Source organism: Podarcis tiliguerta (genome assembly GCF_965153285.1).
Source record: "Podarcis tiliguerta genome assembly, chromosome: 3".
Lineage (NCBI taxonomy): Eukaryota > Metazoa > Chordata > Lepidosauria > Squamata > Lacertidae > Podarcis > Podarcis tiliguerta.
Window position 1 is genome coordinate 114,882,394 of NC_139536.1, and position 27,103 is coordinate 114,909,496.

At 43.6% G+C, this 27,103-nt stretch overlaps 1 long non-coding RNA gene across 1 annotated transcript; it reads right to left on the reverse strand.

The window, feature by feature from the left end:
• Window positions 1-3,628: 3,628 nt before the first annotated feature.
• Window positions 3,629-18,174, reverse strand: LOC310675251. The gene is made up of 2 exons (XR_014509997.1): window positions 17,488-18,174; window positions 3,629-3,744 (listed from the first exon to the last, which is right to left on the reverse strand). It is a non-coding gene; the product is annotated as an uncharacterized lncRNA (long non-coding RNA).
• Window positions 18,175-27,103: the final 8,929 nt, after the last annotated feature.

A 27,103-nucleotide genomic window follows, 5' to 3' on the forward strand; every position in this document is an offset into this window, starting at 1 on the left:
ATGAGCCTCAGGATGCAGAACTGTATGTGGATAACAGTTATGAGGCTCTCTGGGATCTTGTGGAGATACTTTAAAGCCGGGACACTTGAATGTTGCTTGGAAGGATCAGAATGCCAGAGGCCGACCCTGAACCTTGCTTTCGCCTCTCTGAACTGCAAGCTGATAGCCTCACTGACTTGGCAGCTGGGTTATTTGAGAACATTAAAAACTTCAAGATTTGGCATCTGTGGACATGCAGGGTTCAAGCACACGACACAGCCCCAGTAGCAACAAAACGACACGTTCTCCTTAAACAAATAGCAAAGAACTTAAAGAGACCCCTCTTTTGTCATCTGAATCACCTGCTAGTTGTCACTCAAGCTTCAGTTTTCACAAAGCTGCCCAGCTGTGACAGCTGCCAGGGGCTGTTGAACCAGACGGCACGTGGCAATGCCTTAAGCTGGACAAAAGAGGCATTTTTTGAGATGATACCAAGGTGGCGTGCCAGGGGGGTGTGGGTGTACGGCTCACCAGGAGCTTGGCAAAACTAGCTCAAAAGAAGCTTTTAATCAGGAAGTTTCACACTCTCTATACCAAGGGTCAGCAAACTTACTGATCCTCAGACCAGTGTCTCCAGCGTCGATTGCGTGGAGGGCAGGGGAGTGCATGCCCATACGAGTGCGCACACGCTATTTCTGGCACACTCTTGGGTCGGAGGAGCACCGGAAATAGCTTGTGTGCACGGGCCTCCTCTAACCTGGATGTGCCCCAGAAATAACGCCTGCGCATGTGCAAATATTCTGGTGTTCCTCTAACCCGAAAGTGGACAGCTGAGTAGCGCAGCGCCGGTAAGAGTGGGTGGGAGCAATGGGCGGTGGGGGTTGCCGCGGGCCGGATAAATGAGTCCCTCCGGTCTTATCCGGCCCACGGGCCTTACTTTGGGGACCCCTGCTCTATACCAGCAGCCTCCTCCTCTTTTCCTAGAGCCAATGCAGCCGCTTGTTAGCTATGGAGATGTACCGACATCTGGGGCTTCTACTGATCTCAGTAAGGTCTCTGTGTTAGAAGACATTCTTTATGAACGTTTACCTATACCCAGGTAGAGGCATAGGAATCAATATTCAGAGAGTCACTGTCATTTTAACATTTGAGTAGGAAACCAGTGGCGTAGCTAGCCGCTTGGGTGTCCAGTGCGGGGTGCGCATCCTGCAGCTGGAGGCGGGGCGAGCCACCCAGGGGGGTGGGGGGTGCTGCGTGGAGCCTCTCCGCTGCCTCAACCTCTGCTGTAGGGCAGCTGAGGGAGATGCAAGCCCCACGTGGCTCGGGCATGCTGGAGGCGTGTGTGGTGCCCAGTGCCAGCCGCATTTCTTGATACTTGTTGAACTACAAAGTTTCATGAACCCCATTTTTTAATACTCATATTTTTGTCACCCCCCCCCCCCGTGATGACACCCGGGGCGCCCCCCCCTACCCTCTGCCACTGTAGCAAACTGACTGCCGTTTTATCTCTGCTTATTCCAAGGTTCTGCTGCTCAGGGTTGAGGCCTCTCCAGATCAGCTTTCCCCAACCTGATGCTCGTGGTTGTACTGGCTGGGTCTGATAAGAGATGGAGTTCAAAATATCCAGAAGGCAGAAGCTGCTAAAGACTGTTCTAGAGTGACCAGATACAAAAGAGGGCATAAGAGAAAATCCACTAGGCCTTGCTTCTCTACTCCCTAGAGCACAAGGTGACACATATCAGATTTCCTGATAACTATCAAAGTGGTGCAAAGGGTCAGTGTGTCTGGCTGTTAACCAGAAGGTTGGTGGTTCCAGCCCACCCAGGGACAGACAGCTGTGGGCAGCATTCTTGCATTGCTGGGGGTTGGACTAGATGACCCTCGGGGTCCCTTGCAACTCTACAATTCTATGAAAGTCACTGAAGAGAAAATCACACAGAGAACCAACTGACATGTTGAAAGTTCAGGGGCCAAAGGGTATTAATACTGTGCTAGATCCCACAAATAGTTGGGTTAAAATTTTAATAAAAGTATGTGCAATGTGGTAGGTGGAACTATTTAACCAAGGGCCATATTAGATTTGGAGTAGTAATGGTTTGATAGATGATGGTACAGTCATACCTCGGGTTACAGACACTTCAGGTTGCGTTTTTTCAGGTTACGGACTGCCGAAACTTGGAAGTACTGGAATGGGTTACTTCCAGGTTTCGGCAGTCGTACATGCGCAGAAGCGCTGAATCGCAACCCGCGCATGCACAGACACACAGCTGTGGGTTGTGAACGCTGTGGGTTGCGAATGTGCATCCCGCATGGATCACGCTCGCAACCTGAGCGTCCACTGTACTTTTAGATCACAAAACAAAAACATACATAATTGGTTCAAATATGTCATTCTTCAGATGGAGCACCAAGATAAAACATATTAATCATGTTTAAATCAGGGTTCTGTCTTGGGCCCGGTCTTATTCAACATCTTTATCAACGACTTGGATGATGGACTCAAGGGCATCCTGATCAAATTTGCAGATGACACCAAACTGGGAGGGGTGGCTAACACCCCAGAGGACAGGATCACACTTCAAAACGACCTTGACAGATTAGAGAACTGGGCAAAACAAACAAGATGAATTTTAACAGGGAGAAATGTAAAGTATTGCACTTGGGCAAAAAAAATGAGAGGCACAAATACAAGACGGGTGACACCTGGCTTGAGAGCAGTACATGTGAAAAGGATCTAGGAGTCTTGGTTGACCACAAACTTGACACGAGCCAACAGTGTGACGCGGCAGCTAAAAAAGCCAATGCAATTCTGGGCTGCATCAATAGGAGTATAGCATCTAGATCAAGGGAAGTAATAGTGCCACTGTATTCTGCTCTGCTCAAACCTCACCTGGAGTACTGTGTCCAGTTCTGGGCACCACAGTTCAAGAAGGACACTGACAAAGTGGAACGTGTCCAGAGGAGGGCAACCAAAATGGTCAAAGGCCTGGAAACGATGCCTTATGAGGATCGGCTAAGGGAGCTGGGCATGTTTAGCCTGGAGAAGAGGAGGTAAAGGAGTGATATGATAGCCATGTTCAAATATATAAAAGGATGTCACATAGAGGAGGGAGAAAGGTTGTTTTCTGCTGCTCCAGAGAAGCGGACATGGAGCAATGGATCCAAACTACAAGAAAGAAGATTCCACCTAAACATTAGGAAGAACCTCCTGACAGTAAGAGCTGTTCAACAGTGGAATTTGCTGGCAAGGAGTGTGGTGGAGTCTCCTTCTTTGGAGGTCTTTAAGCAGAGGCTTGACAACCATATGTCAGGAGTGCTCTGATGGTGTTTCCTGCTTGGCAGGGGGTTGGACTCGATGGCCCTTGTGGTCTCTTCCAACTCTATGATTCTATGATTCTATGAAATCTGAGACCAATCCTTCATCAATGTGTGTGTGCAAAGGGCTCAGTAGAGTCCTCCATGTGTGTTGGTGCGTACATAAGCGAGTGTATCAGAGTGTTACGGAGAATGAGAAGTTTGTGAGCACCTCAGATCTCTCCTCCAGCTCTCCTCCTCCACTCAGGGCTTATCCCCACATACTGTTTGCCCCACTCTTTCCAGACTCTTCTTCTTCTTCTTCTTCTTCTTCTTCTTCTTCTTCTTCTTCTTCTTCTTCTTCCCCAGAGCTTTCCCCACGAAAGCTCTTTAGTGCTCCATCAGAGCAAACATCAATTTAGGTTTTCCGTGGACTGCCATTTCCTCCGGTTAGTTTTTGCAGGAAAAGTTCTGGGGCAAAAATAAAAATAAAAGGGGCTCGGACACAGAGCTTTTAAGCGCAGACCATGCCTAAGTGTGGCTAAGCCTTTGGTTAAGTTTTAATAGCACCCCATGGTGCTGGGGGTGGAGCTTAATCATGTGCCCCTGAAGAAAAGGACTTTAGCACTGGTCTTTCCATATATACGTCCTTATGTTCCAGAGCTAATAAAACATGGCCAATTCTCTTCAAAGTACATTTTGTGGACCTTTGTCTCCCCTTAGGTACATTTATCAGGTCAAGTGCACCCATGTTATGCTATATGTTTTGGTTCTGGCTGATTTCGGTGACTTTCTATTGATTCTAGCAATAAGTGATTTCACATTTTGCACTTTCTAAATGAAACCACCATTTCCATTCTCCAATTGCAATTGTTCCCTTCCCATTGTTATTGTCTAGAAGTTTGCCAGCAAAAAGACCAGTTAAATATAATTTGCACTTGCTATGTAGTACGAAGGGAAATGATTCAAAAGTCAGCAAAATCAAACAATACATTTCAAAATATCTTGGGGGAGTCTGTTAACAGGTTACCGTATGATTGCATGCATTTCAGTGAATGGAAGCGGTTTTGGATTTTTGAGCAAGTGCAGAAACCTTAGCAGACTGTAACGGACACCTTAAATCTATTCACTCAGACAGATGAACAGGTATGTGTTTGTGTGAAAGAGGACAGACCTTTCCGGTGGTTCATCTTCTTGAAACCACACACTTCCTTACATTCCATAGCAGTATAATTCATATGGGGATATAAAGAAGCATGTCATCTCAGAAAGAGAAATCTGTTGTTCTCCTCTTTGTAGCAGGAAGCCAAAACATGTTCACCTCAGTTTTATTAAGAAAATATTGTTCAGAAGATTGAAATCTTATGCATGCCAATTGGGAGGTAAATCTTACTGAATTTCACAAGACTGAGAGTGCTATTCTATAGATATCTACTCAGAAGCAAGCTGAGTATAAGGAAAGTCCCACTAATACCAATGAGTTGGGGTATGTTCACATTACTGCTTGCTCCACATCCACTGCACTCCCATGGCTAGCTTTGGAAGCCACATTCACAGAACATTAGCCACAATCCATATTGTCCCTGTAGTTTCTCAACAAATATCGCTGTTGGCTTGGTTTCCCCTCAAGCCAGCTTCAGTCCAACTGGAAAACTTAAACCACATTCACTTCATGCTTAAGAAGAGTGTGTGTATCATTTTAGACAAGTGTCGTGCACACATAGATGAGCGCAGATGGCAGCTTCATGAACAGAATTTCGGATACATGACAAATCTGAAGAATCGTGAATTGTGCAGGCTGTTTATGTTAGCCAGATTTAATATGTTTCCCTCGATGATACTGAGAGGAAGATATTTAGCTCTCCCAGAATCAGAGCGTCTCTGCAAATGTAGTAAACAGGAACCTGATACTTTGGAGCATATTTTCTTTTCTTGTGATTTTGGCATTTATGCCAGAAGGCAATTATTAGAGGCCTTACAACTCAATAGGCTGAATTCTACGATACCAACGGTTCCGGACCTGCTTTCAGACAGGAATGATCAAATTACTTTAATAGTGGCTGAATTTTTGAGTGCTGTCCATGTAGAAAGATTGGGCCATGATAAACAGATTTAGTGGTTCTTAACTGATCGGTGATGTGGTCGTGTTGTATTGTATTATTTATGCAAACTGATTTCCTCCGGAGTTAAAGATCTGACTGGGACAAACCTTGTTATGCTGAGCTTGTATTTTGCACAATTTGTATTTGTCTGTTTGATAATGTGTGGTTTGCTATGCCTAATAAATGATATTTGATTGAGAATAGAATTTCCAGGCAGAAGCAGGGCTGGTGGGGGCAGGGAAGCCAAAGTGCACTTCAGGCGATGAAATCCCCACCCTCTGATGTGTGCAAATGTGTCTTGAAACACAGTGCAGAGAAAAGGACCATGCTGCATTTTAAGCTGCTAATGTGGAAATGCCCTTAACTTTCAGATAAGTGTGTAAAGGATTTCAGATGTCAGTACCAGCTAAGTGTGATAGAGCAGCAGCCTCCATGCATCAGATCCTATCCCCCCCCCCACCTTAATGTGATAGTTATACTTCCTTTTGTTGACATTGGTGAGAAACAATATGTGTAAATCGGTACCTACCCTTTTGGGTTAAGGGACGCAGGTGGCATTGTGGGTTAAACCACAGAGCCTAGGACTTGCCGATCAGAAGGTCGACGGTTCGAATCCCCACGACGGGGTAAGCTCCCGTTGCTTGGTCCTGCTCCTGCCCACCTAGCAGTTCAAAAACATGTCAAAGTGCAAGTAGATAAATAGGTACTGCTCCAGCGGGAGGGTAAACGGCATTTCCGTGTGCTGCTCTGGTTCACCAGAAGCGACTTAGTCATGCTGGCCACATGACCCGGAAGCTGTATGCTGGCTCCCTCAGCCAAAAAAGCGAGATGAGCTCCGCAACCCCAGAGTCGGTCACGACTGGACCTAATGGTCAGGGGTACCTTTACCTTTTTACCTTACCCTTTTTGGTTACACATACTGGTTTCCCACATGTGCCAAGTACTTCAGATTCTATGAGAACATTGAGTTTTCATGCACACACCGCAAGTGGCAGTAGAGCTGGATCCAGTTTTTAAGTGAACTAATGCATGTAGCATCCTAACGCAATCGATTTGTGCCATGCCCTCATGCCAGAGATTCAGGCCTCTGTACCTGTGGTTCACATCAGTCTACTAGCCACAATCAGACTATGCACAGGCAATAATATTTGTGGGATAATTGGTCCAAAATTCCCGATTGTCACAAGAAAATCTAAACCATCTAAAATATATTTAGAAGTGTGCTCTGGGCATTGCAAGGAGTGGGAGGGTGGGCATTAGTTGAATACCAAAATGCCCCGAGGTCTATTGCACCTGTGCTGGCATATTGCTGAGAGCTAGTTTCAGGTCTTCCCAGGTTTTGCAGCTGATTTGGTCAGGAAATGTTAGCTCTACAAAACCACCTTCAAGTATCTGAAAACCAATACCCTGTGCAAGCTCCAGGGCTTGCTTGCCTTCAGGAGTGGAGCTGAATCATGTACCCTCAAACTATTCTTCGTGGTACAGTTGTTTTTGGCAGAGTTCTGAGAAATGCAGCTTTCAGCTGAAAGAAGATAATATGAGCAAAGTCCCTTCAGTGTTGAATTGCCTTTTCAGTGGATGAAGTGATCATGTGAAACAGTCCGATGTTTGTTCTGGTTGCTGGGAAGGAACGGACAGGCAGAGTTTGAGGTCTAAACTTTATATAATGAGGGAGGTCTGCAATTAGATATCGTATTTCTTTAAATTTGAAAATGCAGGGCTTTGCCAGCTGGTTTGGGCTTTCTTTGCAGATAGCAATGTGAATTCTTCGTTCCTTATCTAAATTGCCCCCTCAACCCCCATATGCCATGAGGTCTGCAGAAGAAGCCGTGTGTGTGTGTGTGTGTGTGTGTGTGTGTGAGTGTTATAAACTGCTGTCAGTGAAACCAAACAACTACTATTTATGCTATTATCTAGTTTTCACAAAAGCAACGTCAATTAAGGGATTGATACTCTCACTGTTTTGGAGATGTCTTCCTATGGAACTAATAGTAGGTGGAATCCAAAGTCGTACATGAGTGGACTTCTTCTCCTTGATGGGGGGCGGGGCTTCAGGGGGCAAAAGAGCAAAGAGAAACCTTCTTGTGCAAGTGGAAGCCCATGGATGTGAGGGGCTTTCACGTAGAGTGACTAACTTCTACTTTAAGCCAAGAGGAATGCTTGCTAGAAGAGCCTACTGAAGTGTGAAATCTCTGCTAGCTAAAGTGCTGCACCCACCATCATTCACGGCAGTGGCGTAGTGTGGGGGGTGCAGGGGGGGCCGGCCGCACTGGGCGCAACATCTGGGGGGGGGGGCGCGCTCGCACTCGCAGCTCTCTGCCCCTACCTGGCTCACTCACTCTCTCTTACTGCAGTGCTGGCTGTGCGAATCCGATCTGAGCCGCCGGGTCGCCGCCCACTGTGGAGGGAGGGGTGCCAGGCGTGCGGTGCGGTGCGGTGTGGAGAGAGAGCGAGGGACTATCTGGGGGAGGGACAGTGCAGCGGGGGGGGGGCGCAAATTACTTGCCTTGCCCCGGGTTAGGGGGTGCAAATTACTTGCCTTGCCCCGGGTGCTGACAACTCACGCTACGCCACTGATTCACGGTATTTTCTTCAAATACCTGAATCCATTTCCTTCCCTTTCTAAGCTGGTTGGGTAATTTTGCATCGCCCACTCGCATCCAGCACCAGCTCTTTCCTTGGCAGGTGAGTTTGTGGAATCCTCCATCCCTTTGTGTGGCTGCATCCTTCTGCTGCACAAGAAGATATCTGGTTTGGGATGCAGGGTTGTTAAAAGATGGATTTAGCAACACACTTAACACTGTTTTCCTCAACCCTCTCATACCCATCCTCAGCTCCTGTCCCACACTCAGTTGCAAAGCCCAGAACCAGAGTGCATTAAAAAGTCTAAGGCTGAGGCCACACGAGTTAGAAATCTGTGACTGTTGGGGAGGCCACTAGGGGCACATTGGAAGATGGCCGACAATACCATCTCTCCGACCCACACGGGGTAATTAAGAGGCTGTTATGGGAGTAGGCAGACTCCCTTGTTGCCCCAAGGGAATGGGGAACACTGCCCTTGCCTGCTTTGCCCATAAATCACCCCCAAATTCGAAAGAAGGGGGTGAGGGCACTAGGCCGAATGCCCCCATGTGGACCTCGGCTCTCCTGGACGCTGTCTCTGATCGCGCACTAGCTGCAGCAATTTGGAATAATTAATTACAAAAGAAGCAAATGCACATATTTCAAGTGAAGAAGGGGAGTGAAGTCTGCTAATTTAAGTGACCTCTGCAAAAGAAGACGACGGGTTGGAGCAACAGGAATATTTTACGACGAAGATACACCAAAGGCTGGGTATGTTGGCAACGGGACTGAATGGGGGGGGGAACCTTTTTTACTTTCCTTCTATGTGATTTGCAAGAACCCCTCCTCATTAATTGACCCAAGCAGGATGATTAAGGTCTGTGTGGAGATAAACTTTAACCAAAAGTATGCTTTATGGAGATCGAGAAGCAATAAGAGCTTTTGGAATGGCGCAGCAATTAATTCAGAGTCGCCATCTTGCCAAAGGATTTATAGCTGGGAGGAGGAACGGACTTGTTTTCAGACTGCATTCCTGGTGAATCTCCTCAGAAGTTTGAGAAAGGAGGCAGATTGGTGAAGATTAATGACGCTAAGACTGTTTTGATGTATGGAAGTGATGTTATATGGAAAATGTCTGGATATGGCTATATGGATATAAGTAATTTCGTTGTCCCCGAAGGGGGCAATGACAATAAAGATATTATTATTATTATTATTATTATTATTATTATTATTATTATTACTGGATGAAAAAATAATAATATCCACGCAGGATTACAAACTGTTTTAACCAGCTTGTGGAGACTATCAGAGGTCACAAAGAGAAAGGAAAAATATATGAAAATAACAAGAGATGTGGAAAAACAATAAGAAAGGACTGGATAGTACTGTGAACATCATATGGTTAGATTTGTGGACATTAAAACAGCAGCAAGAAGCAAGAAGTTGATTGGATCCCCTTCGGAACTTGAAATATGGGTACCCCCAACAAAAATTTAAAATTTGGCTGTGTAATTTGGAATTTATGTAATTTGGTTTGATTTGATGTGATTGGTCGGTTAATAAAAAATTATTCTTAAAAAAAAAAAAGAAATCTGTGACTCTTCACCGAGTTCACTGCATGTTTTCTATACATATGCAAAAGCAGCTAGAGGGAAGCACTGCTAGACTGCTTTGCGTGCAGTCACTTGAAGTGGTGGCAAGGCTCCCCCCCCCTCTACTTAAGAGAAAAAGTTGGGGGAGGGACACCCCCAGCTACTTCACTTTAAATCATAGAAGGGACCGCAGGGGTTATTTTGTCCAACCCCTTTCAATGCAAGAATCTCAACAAAGCCTTGGTGAAATTTAACCAGCTTTGTACAGGTCCTAAAGATGACAATGACGATTTAGATTTCTTACTCATCCTTCACCATGAGGTCCCAGGGTGGGTTATAGCAATTTAAAAATGCAATATTATAACCAACTGAAATGAATTACACCAAAGAGAAAATTATATCTCGGGTGTTAACGGCCAGAGTAAAGAAGTGTGTCTTCAGCATACAATGAAAAATGAATGACTTTGTAAGAAGGGAATCCCACAGCTTGGTGGCTGCTGCCCTCTCTTGGGTATCCACCCCCAAACTTTCATTGGTGGTGGAACTACAAAGAGGGCCTCTGGTCACCCACAAGACACTTTGTAGGAAAGGGGTCAGCCTTTTAGATATTTAGGGTCTATGTCATTTAGGGCTTTAAACACGGATGTGAATAGGGCCCAGAAATGAACTGGTAACAAGTGCAGCTGGTCATGCGAGTTCTAAATGGAACCCCTGCCAGTAATCTGGTGGCTGCATTTGGAACTGTAGATATTTCTGAGTTGTCTTCAAGGCAACTAGAGTATAGAATCATAGAATCATAGAGTTGGAAGAGACCACTTGCTGCAATAATGCAGTCTAGAAAGTACCAGAGAATGGAATACAGTGGCCAAGTCTTCTCTGTCTAAAAGAGACAGAAGAAACTAGCCAGAGGTGAAATCAGACACTCCAATGCAACCTGAACCTCCAGCAAAAATGTTGGCTTCAGGAGTGCTCCCAAGCCACAGACCTGCTCCTTCCAAGGGAGTACAGCGCCATCCGGAACAGGCTGCCTCCCCATCTTCTGAACTTGGGAACTCCAAATAGATAACACCTCTCTCTTTGCAGGATTCAGCTTCAGTTTATTGGCCTCCCTGCCTCCATGTACCAATCTAACACCTCAACTGCCTCTACTGATTCAGATGGAAGAGAGAAAGAGAGAGAGAACTGGATGTCATCTGCAGACTGGTGGTACCTCACTCTAGTTCTCCCGATGATACTTTCCAGCTATTTCAGATAAATGTTAAATATCATGGGGGACAAGATGAAACCCTGTTGGATGCCACAGGGCAGCTCCTATCATGCTGAACAGTGACGCTCACACAACTTATTTCTGGAAATGGCTCTGGGGATAGGAGCAGAACCACCAAAGTACAATGTCCCCCCACTTCACCTTCCCTGTCTGCTGCAGAAGGACACCATAGGCAATGGTATCAAAAGCCGCCAAGAGGTTAAGGAGAACGAGCAGGGGCACACTCTCCATCGCCTTCCCTTCAAATGTCCTCAACCAGTGAGACCAAGAAAGTTTCAGTGCAATGGCCTGGCCAAGCTGAAATGGATCCAGGTGATCAGTTTCCTCCAAACATATGTGAAGGTGGGCTGCTGCCACCCTCTCAAGGACCTTGCTCAAAAAGGAGACATCTGCCATGGGCTGATAGTTATGTAACACTTCTGGGTCCAAGGAGGTCCTCTTAAGTAGCGGAAGCACTGCCTCCTCCTTTCAGGTAGATACAAACTTCCATTCCTCCAGTGAAGCATTAATCACTTACTGGGTGTCCCCAGTCAATTCACCATGGCTAGCTCTGAGAGAAGCGAAGATGGGCATGGGTCAAGGAAGTCCACTCTCCCTCAAGCAGCTTGCTCCACATCCTCAAGCCACAATAACCAAAAGTGACCCAGTCAAATGGAACGGACTGTGCTCTGGACACCTCCACCAATTTGGTCTGAATGTGATGTCAACCTCTGTTGGAATCTGAGAGATTTTGTCCCCAAAGTCACTTGCAAATTTGTTACAGCAGGCTGTAGAGGGTGTCAGAGCCACATTCCCTTGGCCAGAGGACAAACTCACCAATTAGAAAATCTCTGCTAGATGGCTACAACTTCAGGGGCTGTTTTGCACTTCCTTCCACCTCAACCAACAAAAGGTCTGAACTGAATACTATTGTGCAACTACCAGAGATTTTTTTCAGCCAGAACTCACCGGAATTCAGTTCCAGCACCTCTTAAGTGACCATTGCCATTATAAGAAACAAGGGAGGCATTCATAGGCAGTTCTGGCCCCTCTTTTTCTAGAAAAATAGCACGGGTAACTACCCAGTACCTACCATAATACTATGTCTTAAAATTACGGTACATTCTTACCTATGAGAAAGGTATAATTCGTTTAACTCTTATGCAAAAGCTTTCCATTGAGTGTGAAAACATGAATCCCCTTTTAATCAGAAATATAAACTCAATGTCTACTGAAAGAAAACTTTGCTGTTGTATATTTCCCCTTCTCTTCATGTATCCATGATCCTACATTTTGCCTATGAACACACTTGTGTGACTCTGAGGTTTCCTGTTTCTTATGACTGGGAAGAGGTTGCTCAGTACATAAAAAAAAAAGCACAAGCAGATAAGAAATGGAGATGGGCCTATGAGGCTGGTAATGCCATAGCTGAACTCTGACCCACAAATAAATGTGTAACAGAGGGTGTTTAATGGGTAATGGATTGAGCTTGATCTGATGACAGTAACCCAATCATCTCTGAGCTATAGAGTGACACATCTGTCCATTCTTGGCATTTAAGATACGATAGGAGACAGATAGGAGCAGCTGTTTCAGTTTTACACTGTTAAGCGTGGTGATTTTTCCATTAACGTTGGGAGATATTTTAGAACTAGGTGATTGTACCCAAACAGAAGTTTATGCACTTGCTTGTCTGTTTGAAAGCTATCCTTTGAGTCTGGTGGCATGTGCTTGCAGTATGGTACCTTAAATTTGAAGGACGGCAACAGACAATAGCTCATGCACGGGATTAGAATAGTCAGCTGTTGTGAACAGGGACTGCACAACTGAAATTCCTGAAGCCACTGAATTTAAACGTAGCTTAACCCACCTATGCCAGCCCAATAACCTGTACTTATGTGTACCTTTCCCTTTATCCTGCAAGAGCCTGGAGAAGTGGCTCCAGATGACTTAGTGGCAGTGGCGTAGCGTGGGTTGTCAGCACCCGGGGCAAGGCAAATAATTTGCGCCCCCTAACCCGTGAATTTGCGCCCCCTAACCCTAACCCCCAGATGTTGCGCCCAGTGCGGCCGGCCCCCCCGCACCCACACGCTACGCCACTGCTTAGTGGAGACTTACATGATTTTAACAACCACCCAACAACTTCAAATTACGCATTAGCAGTAGTTTGTAAAGAGCATGTAAGGCGACTGTTGCAACTATATCATTTCAGACTGTTGGTAGAAGAAATACATGTGTGAAAGCTTTTCTACATGGAAGCACACACCTGCGCCCCCGCTGCAAAAATCCCTGTAGGAATGAAGCTCACATTTTACTGAAACACACCAAAGTCTCCCTCATGTACACCATATGCTGTTATTTTCTGCATGGAGGAGGCAGTTGTCCACCTGTTGTCCAAAGTGATTTCTGAATGTATGGCTTGGCTCTCCAAGAATACACTTAGCTGCTGGGGGAGCAGGGATTCCATCTCTGCTCTCGCAGCCATGATGTTTAAGGCACTCCAACAATCCTTTGAGATATCTACTAGGGAAGTATTGATTGCCAGTAATGAACTTCAGTTAATCGAGGTACACTCAGAAGGTCTGGAATGGCCCTCTGAAAGAAGGACCTACCACAATCTGGGACTGGAGACTACGCAACAGCAGAAAGGGTCTAGTCTATGCATGCTGTCCTATTCTTGCTTTAAACTTTTCTTGAACTTTTCAAATGGCTGCCATGTCGCTACTCCCCCTGCCTCTCCCTACATCCAGTGTGGTGTTCTTGCCTGTGACTTGTAGGGCCCCACTCTTCCTGAAACCAATATGAGGGAAACCTTCTTGAAGCTGTCTTGCCTTTAGAAATTATCTCATGCTTTGTTACTCAGTCCCAGATTTAGGCCAGAGGCAGGAACACTTCAGAAGGGAAGTCAGGAGAGAGGACCAATGCTAACTGTTGCTTCAGTGTTTTGTACACTGCTTAGATATATATTTAATATATTAAGTGGAATAGAAATTAAATAAGCCAAACTAATCTAATCAATGTGGACAAAGGTTTAAATGCCTACTCTCAGATATAGTCGTGATTAAAATGCAGTCTATATTGAGAACATTAGTTGCAGTTCCTTTAAAAAAAGAAAAGAAAAAAACCCATAATAAAGCAAAGTAATGATATTAACAGAAGTCAGCCTCCTTTTTAAAAAAGAAAGGAGAAAACAAATTTCTATTTTTTCACACGCACTCCTAATCGACTAATTTAACTGTTTATTATAAATCAGTGCACCAGACAGTGAGCTGACTAGAAATAAATGTGACGCTGACATTGGTCCAAAACACAGGTGGTTGAAGGAACCTTTGCCTTAGCATAACTGTATGTAACAGATGGTGGCAAAAGTAGGTAAAACAATAATATAGCTTTGAGGTTGTAGAGAAGGCCACCAATTAGATCCTGATGGGCCCTTTTACCTCACAAGTAGCCTAGTCAGAATCCATTACTTTACATGCCACCTACATGCCATTACAGCTTCTTCCTAAAATGGCCACCTGTCTCCAACTCACTTCTGCTACTCCTAAATACTACAACATACCCTCCAACATTTATCCAATGAAAATAGGGACATCCTATTCAACAACAACAACAACAACAACAACAACAACAACAACAATAATAATAATAATATCATGCCCATCTGACCAGGTTGCCCCAGCCACTCTGGACAGCTTCCAACATATATAAAAACATAATAAAACTTGAGACATTAACAAAAAATTCTATACAGAGGTGCCTTCAGATGTTTTCTAAAGGTTGTATAGTTGCTTATCTCATTGGCTTGGGGGTCATACCTCATGTTACGTTTGCTTCATGTTATTGTTTTTTCAGGTTGCGTCCCGCGGCAACCTGGAAGTACCGGTAAGGGTTACTTCCGGGTTTCACCGCTCGCGCAGTAGTGCTAAATCGCACTTCGCGCATGCGCACAAACACAAAATCGCGCTGTGCACCTGCACAGATATGGCGCTTCAGGTTGCGGGCTTTTCATGCTGCGAATGGGCCTCCGAAACGGATCCCATTCGCAATCAGAGGTACCACTGTACAGCAAAGCATCACAGAGAAGTAAAAGTATTTTGTGTTTGCCACTGCAGCCGCCCCATGTAAAAACCAGCTGAGTGGATTGTTGAGGGATAATGCTGGACCCAAAACAGATAAGCCTAAGACTTATCACCAGGACTGCTTTTAATACTGATGGAACTTGGAATTATAATATGAAAGAACACCAAGCGACAAACACCTTAGAGATGAGACAAATTAGTAGTGACTTAAGGATTCCAATCAGCGCGAAGCTGGTTTCAGAAACAACACATCAAACAATAGGATGCTGTAACAAAGTACAGGATACACATGCATTTCGGATAATGTCCCGTGAAGGCTGCAGTGCAGTGAGTGCACAGGTAATGGGCGTCTGAGCACCATCTATGTCTGTTGGCTTAGCGGAGCATTACTGATGTGGGCACTTAAAGAATACAGCACGGCCACCACAGAAAGGAACCACTGTTCTGTGGGAGGCTGCACTGGAGGATTTACCTAAAACCTGTAAGCAAGAATTTAAATATGATGCAAATCACAATTTCTTCTGAGCCTCTGCTGCTTCAGTCAGAATGCCACCAAAATGTTCTGCCCCAACTGTTACTCTGCCGTGGGTAGAATGCTAAGGTCATGAGGAGGAGCCTTTGAGTCATAGAATCATAGAATCATCGAGTTGGAAGAGACCACAAGGGCCATCGAGTCCAACCCCCTGCCCAAGCAGGAAACACCATCAGAGCACTCCTGACATATGGTTGTCAAGCCTCTGCTTAAAGACCTCCAAAGAAGGAGACTCCACCACACTCCTTGGCAGCAAATTCCACTGTCGAACAGCTCTTACTGTCAGGAAGTTCTTCCTAATGTTTAGGTGGAATCTTCTTTCTTGTAGTTTGGATCTACAAGAAAGAAGATTCCACCTAAACATTAGGAAGAACTTCCTGACAGTAAGAGCTGTGTCTCTGTGAATATTGCAGGCAGAGACTGGCAAACCTTTCCTTAGGTACAAGACGGAAGGCTTTGATGTTTAGAGAATGTCTATTTATAATATTTATTTGAAAAGTTTGTTTCTTGGTTTTCAGTATCTAGGTCTCAAAGCGGCTTACAGCAATAAATATATAAATTTAGGGTAATTGATTAATAACTTTTTCATACTAATAATTTGCCCTCAGTCAGGAAACTAAATGAAAAACGGGAATTGTTTTTTAAGGCAAGGACTTCAGGAAGTGTAAATGACAGGTGTTATTGAGCCCCCTGGAGGTTAATAACACCTGCCATTTAAGATGGTGATCATGGGACAAGAATTAATGCACTCTCTAAAAACAAAATATGCTTTCCATTGAAAATGTTAACTGATTAATAGATTAAAATTCATTTGACTGATCAGCTACAATTTATTTAATTGGCTTAATGCCTAAGAAGAAGCTGAAACAGATATGGTCCTTTAGTTCCAGCACTTGAAAATCTACTCAAAGTGCTATGTCCAGAAAGCAAGAAAGAAAAGCATGTAGATTTGCAAACAAATAAAAACAAAAAATAAATTCATGCTTGGGATTTGAGGTGAATTTGGGTGCTTTTTTACTAATGTTATGTGTCATGGTTCATTATTGAAAACACAATGTTTGCCAAGCCAAGACTCAGGGCTTGTCTATGCTTCTGCCTAGAAAGCAGTTTCTCACTTTCCTCGTGTTTTCTAGGCATGAGCCAGAGTGGTTTTGTGTTTGCCTGGAAAACACATTCTTTACTGCTGAATTGGAACTAATCTCTAGAAAATCTGATTGCTGTTTTCAGCAGAAAACCATGGGTTTTCCCAGGGAAAATGGCAGAGCATACCTACATGGGAGTAAGCATACAATGGTACATTTAACTTATAAATAAACCCATATAGGATGTTACCCTTAGCATCCCTATGGCGTTATTACATCTTTGCTGAGTGAAGAAACACAACAGATTGGCTAATGAAGTTGTACTCCAACCCTTTGTAATTTCACATTGTTTAGCAGATAATCTCCACATTTTCAGGTTTTCTTTTTCAGCCAGGAGAACATTAAAATATTTCTTTAAAATATTTCTAAGGGGAAGCGCTCAATATTGTTGTCACAGCTATCAGATTCTACATTGCAGATGTGATCGTGTTGTACGCTCTTCCATTGTGACTGTGGCCCTACAAACCCAAGATCATGGAGAGGGTCCCTTTTAGTTATAGAATGTACCATTCATCATCCTAAGATTTCATAAAAACTGTGTTCCCCCTTAGTTTGCTTACCCATGAGACAGCCCAATACAGTTAAGCCATGTAATAAACGTTAAATAGGAGGAGGGGTGTGCTGATTTCCTCCTCCACCTCTAAGGCCTGTGCAAATGACCTGATGATGAAAAAGATACAACTTATTTTAAGTCCAAAGGAAGCAAACATGTGGTTGGAATATGCTTATCGTAATCCTAGCCAGAGAGTCAGGATTGGCTGCTGTGCTCTGTCTAGAGAGGCTTGGTGGTAAACCTGGATTTGCTATTGCATAATGTGTGAAATACGGCTCTGCCTTTTCCATTTTGATGAGAATCACTTTAAAAAAACTTATTAGTGCAAATAAAGAGAGTGAAGCAATGATTTGGCATAATAGTCCAAGAAGAGGTTAAATATGAAAATTTCAAACATTACCTCATAGATCACCAGAGTCTTCCTGAAGTGCGTATCTCGTTCTGCACGGTGGGCCATCGTTTCACCATCCAAATTTGGAGGAAGGGGTGTTAGGGGGCATTTGAAAGGGGGTGTTAAGACACAGAGAGGTTTGCTTCTTCCGGGATATTTTTTCCTGAGGCGCTTAAAATTCTTACAACTGGTTTTGTTCAGAGACCTTGATGACCTTTTAAAATTAAAAAAAAGAAAGAAAAAGATTCTGTGCAGTCTTTACTATTATCTCACCTCTTGCCTGTTTCTAAAATTATTTTTCTCATGCAGCTTCCAGCCCCTCTTCCCCACTCTATCCACACCCTCTGCTCGCCACTTCCTAATTTGCATTTTACTTCAAATCCGTCTAAATTTCTGCCCCTCTCTCCTGCGGAATCCTCGACCCCTTCGCAATTTCTTTAAAGAGTGCTGCTCCTTGCAGTATTCCTTGCTGCGGAACGGCTCCATAGTTCTTCAAGCCTCTCTGCTACACTCCCCTGTTTTCATGCTGCTAATGTCATCTCCAACTTCTCCTCCTCCTCCTCCTGTCTCCCCCCGGCTTCTCCCCTTCCTCTTCCTCTTCCTCTCAACTGGGACTGGTCTGGAAAGGCTGGTGCGGTCCTTTTTTGTACTAGATGCTCTTACCCGCCCCTTAGCTTGGCCTCCCACCTGTCTGCGTCCTTTACTGGCCGCAGCCGTATCCACAACTCCTGTCCACCTCAATCACTAGCAGTGACAGCAGCACAGAGGACGCTTGAATTACAGCTCTTCAGCTGTCCTGGACTGGGAGAGCAGGGACCCTCTTTAGATTGCATTTCATACATGGCATTGCTGCTCTCCTCCCTGCCTGGGTGTACAAAGGCAACACGTTCCTGGAAATAAGGACTTCACTTGCCACACATCTAAGGGGTTTTGTTTTTTTTAAAAAAAGTTTTTATTTATACAACAAGAAAAACAAACAAACAAAAAACACAACTACCAAATTATACACAAATTACAAAAATAACCATAGACACATAATATTTTTAGCAAACAATAAAACATCTATTGGTCTTAACACTAAAGACCCAACCTCCCGTCTATTCCATACTTCAAATTCATATTACTTATTGCCAATACACATTTTCTTTTATAATTAAACTTATTCTCATTAAATCTAATTTCTTATATCTACCTTACAACTATTACTAAAGTTCCTCGAATGCTGCAACAGAATTTAAACTACTATATTTATTTTTCAGATATTCTTTAAAAACCTCCCATTTAGAAACAAATTCCTGTTTTGATTTATTCTTTATTTTTTCTGATAAACCATCTAATTCAGCATATTCTGTCAGCTTTTGGATCCAATCTTGAATAGAGGGGATTTCATTACTCTTCCATTTTGCTGTGATCAAAACTCTTGCTGCCGCCGTGGCATATAAAAAGATACCCTTCCTCTTTTGTGGAATATCCAAATCTGTTATTCCCAGGAGGTAGGCCTCTGGTTTTTTATTGAAAGAGATCTTTAGCATTTTTTGCAGTTCTGCATGTATACTCTTCCAGAATACCTGTATTTTCCTACATATCCACCACATATGGAAGAATGTTCCTGAGTCTCCGCATCTCCAACAATTACTTGATACATTTTTATACATTTTTGAAAGCTTCCATGGTGTTAGATACCATCGATGTTGCATTTTTTGAAAGTTCTCTCTAATCGTGTAACAATTTGTGAATTTCCAATTGATCTTCCATAAATTTTCCCATTGGGCCATGGTTATTGAGTGGCCAAAATCCTGGGACCACCTCACCATTGCCACTGTTACCTCCTCTGGACCTTGACTGGACAGTCAAGGAGGAGTCGGTAAGTTTTGGAAAGAGTTTTTCTTTTAGAATTTACAAGATCAGATTCGAATCAGGAAATTTCTGTTGAGAACCCCTTTTGTTTGTCAGATTTAAATTTTTCAAATAACTGATGGTATTGGAACCAGTCTGAAATGTGGTCTCTTATTTCCTCAAAGTTTTTTAATTTTATTTGGTTATCTTCATTTTTTAGAAGTATTTTATATGTTGGCCAGCTTTCCTCAGTATTTTTCCATTTTACTGCTATGGCTTCTACTGGAGAAGTCCACCACGGGACTTTAGGCTCCATCTAAGGCGCTTTTAACAGTATGCTTGTACAGGGATACCCAGATATGCCTTAGCATATGTTCTGCATGCCTTATCAAAGCTACTGAAATTAGTCAAGAAGGCAAAGTACAATTTTACAAAGCTGGAAATGGCGAACTATCCCAGCGGTAATAGACCTCTCCCCGCCATTTTTGTGCTGGCAAGTTCTAGTAGTCACAGAAAAAAGGTCATTTGCTATCAAGGGGACCCAGGGGTATACCTATGTCCTAGACCTTAGAAATACCAATGAATAATAATAATAATAATAATAATAATAATAATAATGGCATAGAATTCCTGAGCCTGCTTACAAAGCGGTGGACATCTGCCCTACTTTACAGAAGGCAGCCCTATGTTTGAAGGGCTGTCCAGTCAATGTCCAATTGAAAAAGGAAGAACAAGGAGGCAGCTGAAAAGCTTTCTGGGGGAATTTTTATATTGTGCTGCTCAGTTTTTGCTTTATATTTTATTGGAATTTTACTGTGTTACTTTGAAATGTTATTTTATTACTTTATTGTTTATTGCTTGTGTATATGTTTCTATTGAAAACTGCTTAGAGACTATCTTTATTACGTAGCATGTACAGTAAGCCAAATAAGTAAGTATAACTATAAGCATCATCAGAATAAGCCAACCACTTCTGGCCAGTAGACTGAGCTGCAACACCTCACCTCATCGTCTTTCCTGTTATGGTAAGAGGTATTGTTTTTCTGTTTAAATTAATAGTAATTGTGGCAACAATGGCTGGGGGTGGGAAAGAAAATCCAGAGCATCCCAATTTGCCCTTTGACTGCCTTTTATTTATTGTAGCGCCATTAACAAAACAAGAACTAAATTGTTATTTAGTCGTCTCTGGAATGAATTAGGTTTATTTGCTGCTTTGCCATCAAAAGATGCTGTGTCCCAGAATCAGGAGCTAAATATTCCATAATCATGATATTTCCAAGGTAACTTTATAAAACTGGGATGTGAGTCACCTTTTTTATACAGTGGTGCCTCGCAAGACGAAATTAATTCGTTCTGCGAGTCTCTTCGTCTAGCGGTTTTTTCGTCTTGCGAAGCAACCCTATTAGCGGCTTAGCGGATTAGCGCTATTAGCGGTTTAGCGGCTATTAGCGGCTATTAAAGGCTTAAGGGATTAGCGGATTAGCTGCTAAAAGGCTATTAGCGGTTTAGCGGCTTAGAAAAAGGGGGTGGGGAGCGAAAAAAAATCTCAAGACTCGCAAGACATTTTCGTCTTGCAAAGCCAGCCCATAGGGAAAATTGTCCTGCGAAGTGCATCGAAAAACGGAAAACCCTTTCGTCTAGCGGGTTTTCCGTCTTGCGAGGCATTCGTCTTGCGGGGTACCACTGTATAAAAAAATGAGATGTTCTTGAAGCACTGTAGTTATTTTCTTCTTGCAACCAGTGAATGTTTAACCTTAATTTGAAATAATTGTTTTCACAGATTTCTCAAACTGCAATGCCTGTGAAATACCTGCAATATCTACTGTAGAACTGATTCATTACATGAAATATTTACATTAGTTCCCACTTCACATTGCCCTCTCTTGCTGTACATATTCTTGATGTATTTAGAAGTCAAGCTGCCTGAAGTGTCACCACAGTCTCTGATCTGGTGAAGGAACCATCCCAAGTCAGCACTGAGCTGCTTCATGAGAGTCGCTGCCGTTGTTCCTCGTGACTGAAATTCTTTGCAGAACAGGTGGGCTGCTACATCTAATGGGTCAGGACTGCAGGAAGGAGGTCAAATATAGGACTGGAAAGGACAAATTACATATTTTTTGTTAGGAGATCAGCAATTTCACATTTGAATTCTTTAAGACGGTGGGTGCCAGTTATGACCTATAAAGCACTGTGTGGTTTAGGTCCAAGCTATCTGAAATGCTGTGTTCCCTCATATGAACTTGCATGGGTTTTGAGATCTTCAGAGGAGGCCTTCCTCTTGGTCTGGCCACCTTCACAGGCATGTGGGAGAGGACCTTTTTGGTGGTGGCTCCTCCCAGACAACTTTGGAACTCCCTCCCTGGAGAAGCTAGATAGGCTCCCTCCTTGTTGTCCTTCTGCCTGTCAGTGAAGACTTTCTTGTTCCAACAGGCCTTTGGGAACTGACTACTTTTAATGAAAGCATTGTTTTTATTCTAATTATTTGTATAGTTTAAATAGATTTTAATATAGTTCGAATTCTATAAAAGATTAATTGATATTTTTTAAAAAAAAATTATCCCCCCTATGTTTTTAGCTGTTTTTATCTGAAATCCACCTTCAGTCCCTGTGGTCACTCCTCTCAATTGGTTCAGTACTTGCATCTCACCCCAGGTCCTGGGTGTCACTCAAGATAAAGTGTTATGCACTGATGTTCTCACCCTGGGCCAGCAGGGGGATACTGTAGATAGTTATGCAAATGAAGGATCGAAAGTGATGTTCAGTGATTGGATAGTTTTAGAAAGTTGCAACAGTTACATTGTTCTGGAGCTCTATATAAGCAGGCTGACTGAGCCCTTCAGTTCAGTTCTGTTCTGGCCTCTGAAATAAGCAAGAGCTGTTTGAAGAATCGCTGTGTCGTCTGATATGTTCGCCCACAACTTAACATAAAGTGTGCATGAAACCTTCTAGGGAAAAGAGAAGAGAGACTGTAAAACAGTATCAGCTACTGAACTCCTTTGGTTATTGTGGCTGTTAGAGTTGTGTTCAATCTGTCAGTCTGCATAAAATGCATTTAATTAATTATAAAATGTAGAAACCCCACAAAATGTAGTGTTGGTGGAGAATTCAGCTTCCTAGTGATTTGCTTTCATTTTAATGAGAAAGAATTTTTTTTAAAGCTCCTTTGGACACAACAATAGATTTGAAAGTGTTTAGAAATCCGAGGAGGGGAACTTTTCAACTAGTAGAAGCAGCATCAATGATGCAAAATAAATAAATGTGTTTGATTTGCCTAATGCATACAGGTTGCAAAACCCAGCATCATATTTTGTACAACTTTGCTGCTTCATACAGACCCACAACAGGGTCAAAAGCAAGAGTGTTCTGGAGCAATTGTGGTGTCCCACACCTGCTTGCACACTTGTGAGGGGAGTGGAAGCAGTTGTTGGTCGATGCAAATTCTAAGAGTTCTTTTGGAATGTGAGGCCTAATGCAGCTGCTGTTTTTAGATGGCCCTTTTAGAATGATGTATAAGTATCTTTGATTTGCCTTAGAAATTAGGAAGATTTCCAGTAGGAACTAAGCCCATCTGTTTACACGGTTTTTATCAACGTTGTATTAATCACCTCCATTACAGTGAATCACCATGTGTGTGTGCAGGGATGAAATTCACATGGTTGGCAGTGTCATTTGGGTAGAATATGAAGAAAGTAGCTTCTTCAAGGATTATAAAGATATTGGTTTATTGGTTTTACTTAAAAGGCATACATACCCCTTTTTTAAACATTCAAAATCAATTCTGTGATTGAATGGAAGGTGTGATTCCAGAATTCAACACCATATGTATTTAATAATCCTTCCCAATGCGGCTCAACATATATTCATGGGTGCATCTGGAAGTGAAGATTAAAACATGACCCACCCAAAGTTCCTACTAAATTGTTGGGTTTCTATTTCCTTTCTCTCCTAGGAGTCTGAAAAAATAATAATTACCTCATCGCGATGCAAAAGAAGGGGACACACACATATAATTTTTTTAAATGTACATCATTCTGACCCTGCAATTAATTTTAAACACACTCACAGAGCTTTCCGGGTATTTGTTTTTATTTTTTAAAAAACAGGCATTCTAAGAAGCATGCCAATCTGCAAAAGGTTTGAGCTTTTTCTTGCAAGGTCCAAGACGTTGGCGTTGGTGCCCAGCAGCTGTTCTTCTTGAGGTTTATACAGCTGCTGTCGAGGCAGCAAGCAGAGCAGGCAAATGTACAGAATTACCGAAACCGTGTACTGCTGGGACAGAGAAGGTCAAAGGGGAAAACGTTTTGTGTGAGAGACAAACAGGTGAAAATGGGAGGACAAAAGGACAATAATACTTCCAGTGTTTCAAGATGTAACCTGGCTTTATTGAAAATCATTTACTGCTTGGGAACAATACCAACAGTAGCACAGATATACAGCAACACCTCGTTTTGATAGACTAGTCCTTAAATGTGTTAATTTATTTTCAGAAATCCAGCAGTGACACCAAGTCCTTGTTTATTATGGAAACCATGTAGCCTTGAGGTTATCAGCTAAGCAGGAAGACTTTGGATAGGCTCTTTGTTACACCTTCTCTCACATCCTCACTACTGCCAAGCCTTTGCACATTTCCCTCTTCACTATCTCCAAATTCTGCCTTCCCCCCTCTGTAGCTATTGCTGTGTGTGTGTGTGTGTGTGTGTGTGTGTGTGATTTGCAACTACAATTCCAGATTGTTGACTGCTTGAGTTTGTACTGTCACACCTCACATAGTATTTGGCGAGGGAGGGGAGGCACTGCGACTGCAAAAGAGATGCATCCATAGGCTCTGGGAAACCCAAAGGTTTGCACGCTGTGGGTTAAAGCCTCAGTACCTAGGACTTGCTGATCGAAAGGTCGGCGGTTCGAATCCCCGCGACGGGGTGCGCTCCCGTCATTCGGTCCCAGCGCCTGCCAACCTAGCAGTTCGAAAGCACCCTCGGGTGCAAGTAGATAAATAGGGACCGCTTACCAGTGGGAAGGTAAACGGCGTTCCGTGTGCTGCGCTGGCTCGCCAGATGCAGCTTGTCACGCTGGCCACGTGACCCGGAAGTGTCTTCGGACAGCGCTGGCTCCCGGCCTTTAGAGTGAGATGAGCGCACAACCCTAGAGTCTGGCAAGACTGGCCCGTACAGGCAGGGGTACCTTTACCTTTACCTTATGCGACCACAAAATACTCCCTGACTGAATGTTGGCAGGGGGTGGGCATGAAAACCAGGAGGATGGAGGAACGGAGCAATTTGTTAAAGGACATGGCTGGCTGGATAGAATGCTAGAGAGAAGTGCAACATTTTGCTGCAGGTCCTACTTATTTGATTCTCCAAAGTGCGTTATGAATTTCCTTAAAGATGCGACCAAGGAAGAATCTTTTGGGAAGTCTTCTTCAGTGGGTGGGAACTTTTTTCACCAGCCCCCCCCCCGAGTCCATCTGCAGTTCCTTCTGCCTGCTCTCTTGTGAGGGAAGGGCCTGGAATGTGGGGTATGTCATCAACTGCCAGAGAAAAGAAAATATGGCAATAATTGGGATTCATCCCTAGCTGGACCTGAAACCTGGCCTCTCCCAAGAGAAGGAGAAGGAAGCAAGACCCCACAGAGCAGATCCTTGCCCTGTCCATGGTCATGATCCAGAGCCAGATATCTCAGCTACAGGTCTCCACAGGCGCAGAGGAGAAGAGCCTAAACTGGGTAACTACAAGTTGCTATCGTAGTGTAAATTTTGCATGTTTTTAATTATAAGCTGCTTTGGAAGCCATTCTTGGCTGAAAAGCAGGGTATAAGTGAAATACCTAAATGAATGAATGAATGAATGAATGGTTAGCCACACATACTCAGTGACCAACACAGAAGGTTGGAGTTGAAACAAGCTGTCTCTCGAAACTGGAGAACGCTCCAACCTGTTGCTAAAGCAGCTGTGCCAGCAGTAAATTTAGCATTTAAAGAAATTCATTGGCTGAAATGTGACAGGGGCAATTTGTTCCAATTGGTCTTAGGATGTTTTTAGAAACAGTGCTCCCAAAATATATTTTTCTTAGCATAAATCAGAAGAAATTGTGGTGATAAGTGATATGAAAAACCAGCCATATCAAGTGAAACTGGGTGACCTTGGGCCAGTTACTCACTTTCAGCCCAACTTACCTCACAGGGTTGTTGTGAGGATAAAATGGGGGAGAGAAAGAACCATGCATGGGGCTCCTTTAGAGGAAAGGTGGGATATAAATGCCATAGATCCATAAATCTGCTTGTGCTCAATGATCAATAGACTGAAAATTTAGCATGTCTTCTCTTGCTGACTTGGGCTAAAGCCATCTCAGCAGCGTGCAATGGTTGGAAAGGCTGAACAGTGTCTGATACAAAAATGGGCCTGAGCGTTGGGATGGGATATTCTTTTGTGCCTAACCTTGATCCTCAGCAGAGGCTGCCAATCAGACTGAATGAGAAGCAGAGATTTTCCATTGTGAGCAACTGTCCTCTAGTCGCTGAGCTGGAGATCGGGTGACGGGGGGGGGGGGGAGGAAGGTGAGGAATCCCCAGGTCAGGGTGCAGCGCTGGGCTTGATAGAGCTCGTGGTCCTGAAAAATGGCCGAGTGCTGCTCATAATGACTCATAAATGCTGTTTTAAAAATCTGGAGATAGTGTTATACTGCTTTATATTTCCAAGGGAAAAATACCTCAAAACCATTTACAACACATTAAAACATCAAATAAAACATTACAGAAGAAAGTAAAAAAAAAAAAAGTATACGTTCAAAGCAACATAACAGGAAATGAAAATATTAAAGGTTTCAAAATAAAACATTACAAAGGAGGTCAGCTGCAAAAGGCACACTGAACGCAGAAAAGCTAGCCAAAATTGCAGAAAACATTACTAGAGGAAGTCAAATATAAAAGAGTCATAGAATCATAGAGTTGGAATAGACAACCCCCTGCCAAGCAGGAAACACCATCAGAGCACTCCTGACATAAGGTTGTCAAGCCTCTGCTTAAAGACCTCCAAAGAAGGAGACTCCACCACACTCCTTGGCAGCAAATTCCACTGTCAAACAGCTCTTACTGTCAGGAAGTTCTTCCTAATGTTTAGGTGGAATCTTCTTTCTTGTAGTTTGGATCCATTGCTACGTGTCCGCTTCTCTGGAGCAGCAGAAAACAACCTTTCTCCCTCCTCCATGTGACATCCCTTCATATATTTGAACATGGCTATCATATCACCCCTTAACCTCCTCTTCACCAGGCAAAACATGCCCAGCTCCCTTAGCCATTCCTCATAAGGCATCGTTTCCAGGCCTTTGACCATTTTGGTTGCCCTCCTCTGGACACGTTCCAGTTTGTCAGTGTCCTTCTTGAACTGTGGTGCCCAGAACTGGACACAGTACTCCAGGTGAGGTCTGACCAGAGCAGAATACAGTGGCACTATAACTTCCCTTGATCTAGATGCTATACTCCTATTGATGCAGCCCAGAATTGCATTGGCTTTTTTAGCTGCCGCGTCACACTGTTGGCTCATGTCAAGTTTGTGGTCAACCAAGACCACAACACCTTTAAAACAGTTAGCAAGAGAATAAAATATAGAACATTGCTGCTGCTGTTGGTGCCAGTCCTACCTACCCAATGGTGGTTCATTGCGGCTGGAGGCTGTGGAAGCTCAGGCTCCATGACCTGGGTCTGCACCAAGGGGAAGCCAAGATAGTCTTTGGCCTCTTCAGCAGCCTCAGCTTTTGTAGCTGGAGTCAGTCCGGGTGTTGCCCTCCCAGGCCAG